The sequence below is a fragment of the Chenopodium album genome, chromosome 10 (assembly GCF_948465745.1).
Source record: "Chenopodium album chromosome 10, dcCheAlbu1.1, whole genome shotgun sequence".
NCBI classification, from domain to species: domain Eukaryota; kingdom Viridiplantae; phylum Streptophyta; class Magnoliopsida; order Caryophyllales; family Amaranthaceae; genus Chenopodium; species Chenopodium album.
In genome coordinates, this window is record NC_137843.1 from 53,624,583 (window position 1) to 53,626,982 (window position 2,400).

Sequence of the window (2,400 nt, forward strand, 5' to 3'; positions counted from 1 at the left end):
ATGGAGAAATTGTTTAATTGTAAAGGCTATATATAATGACAAAAAACGTCGTAAGTTGGCCATCATTAAGCTTAAGAAACATGCATCTTTGTGGTATAAAAATTTTAAGAATCGTAGGAGGAGTGAAGCTAGTAACGAAAAACAAAAATCACATCTTGGGAGAAATTGAAAGAACACATGAGTAGAGATTTTGTTCCTAGAGATTATTTGCATGAAGTTTCTCTTAAATCGAATGCTCTCATAAAATAATCTATGTCGGTGGAGAAGTATACAGGGGAGTTTGAAAATCTTTCTATTTTGAGTGGGATTGAAGTAGCCCCGGAACATAAGATTGTTAGAAACATTATTGGTTGTCTTGAAAATAAGCTTTGGAAGAAGGTTGATGTTCGTTCATGCATGCCCATGGTTGCTTTGATCATATGGTGCTAAAAGGCTTAAACTTTGAGAGGTTTGAAAAGGTGATGAGTAGTGCTAGTGGGTATTTTAAACCTTCTTTCAAAAACCCTTGTGCATCAAAGGGTGAGACACGTAAGCCTTTGCTAACTATGATGGAAGAGCCGGTGCAAAATTGAAGCTCCTATGTTTGTTGAAGATATATCTACACCACATTTTCCTCTTGATCATAATGAAGACTATGGTCCACCTATCTATAATGAAGAAGTGGAGTTTGATGTTGGGTCTACAAATTGCAATGGTGTGCTACCGATTATGATGACCTTGAATGAAGTAAACACGGAGCTAATATTTCATATTAAGGATTCATTGTCATCGGTTAATGAGAATCTCTTATGTGAGGTATATAATCCTACTCCTCTCTTATCTCCTTCTAGTGAGGTTTTTGACATTCATGTTAATGAGAGTTGTAATGATTACTATATTGAGCATGAATTGAAAGAAGAGTATAGGTTGGATGTCGTGAAAGCTTCTTTGGGTGATCATGGTGTTTGTACAACGACTTTTAACTCTCATGAAAATCTTGGGTATGATTCTTGTTTGCCATATTTTCATGTTGGTAGAAGTGTTGCTAGACAACAATTTGAAAGGAATTCCTTGTTCTATGGCGTGTTGACTGGTACATCTTGCATAGTTAAAGTTACTTTCAAATTGATCGTCTTACAATAAAATTAACGTGAGTCCGCTTTATACAAAGACTTATTAAAAAGGAAATATATATCATACACTAAACCAAATTTAGTTTGGCAACTTGGCATGATATTAGTTGGTAAGTTAATAAATCTATGCAAATATATATTATAGAATGGATTTTCTTTTTTTAATATAAATATATGATTGATCAATGAATTACACACAATACAATTCGGAAAACAAATTCCAACAACAATTTGACTCGAAACTAACCTGAATAGATCGAGATAACAAACGTGCGGATTAAGCAACAAACACAAAATAATAAAAATCAAAATCAATTAAGTCGTCATGCAAATTTAAATTCTTGCAAAAGAGAAAATAATTCCCACAAGTCCAACCATCAATGTGGCTGAAAAGGGTGCAAGTGAGCTCGAAGCTCCGGTGTCACCACCGCCTTCCTTGCTCATCGTTGGAGCGTCGGCATGGTGGTGGCCTTCATGAGCAGATACAAACACTGCCATAGCAATCAAACAGGCAACAAACACAAAAACTTTCATTTGAGAGTTAGCCATTGCTAAAAAGACTTGTTAGTTATAGTATAATGATATACGTGTATGTAATATGCTTTTTTTTTTTTTTGTTATGTTCTTTAACGAATTATGTCTGGGATTTATATAGAACGATCCAATTGCAAGTCAATGCTATTAATTTATATAGTTTATCAAGTAAATTATTCAATCCTGCATTTTTTTATACCAATTCTGAAATTTTCCTCCTTATTAGGTGCGATTATGCGTGGTTGTACACGTACTTGTACTAATAATTGTACATTTGTACTAGTCAATTGTACTCGTATTGGATTGACAAATAAACTTTGTATGAAGTACTTGGTTTTGGATGAAATAAAATATAATGTTAATCATGATTCAATTTCATTTTTGGTTATCGGTAATAATACTTTTTTTTTTTTTTTTTTTTTTTTTGCTATATATTTATTGAACACATATGTGATGCATAATTTTGAGGACGGTTTGTTTATTAAAAAAAAAAATAGAAATGTTACATAACAAAATTATAATTAAGGCAAATTAATTAGAAAATCCAATTAATGTGACTATATTTCTGTTTCTATGAAGTACTGGTATTATGTACAACAAATGAAAGTCAAAGTGAATAATGTATATGAATTTTCCAAACTCCAACCCAATTGAGGCATTGACATAAGGCTAATTGTATTAGTTGTATATGAATCTTGTGTCGCTCCTGAAGTATAAATTTCTAATTAACGTATCAATTTGAAAGAGCATTTTT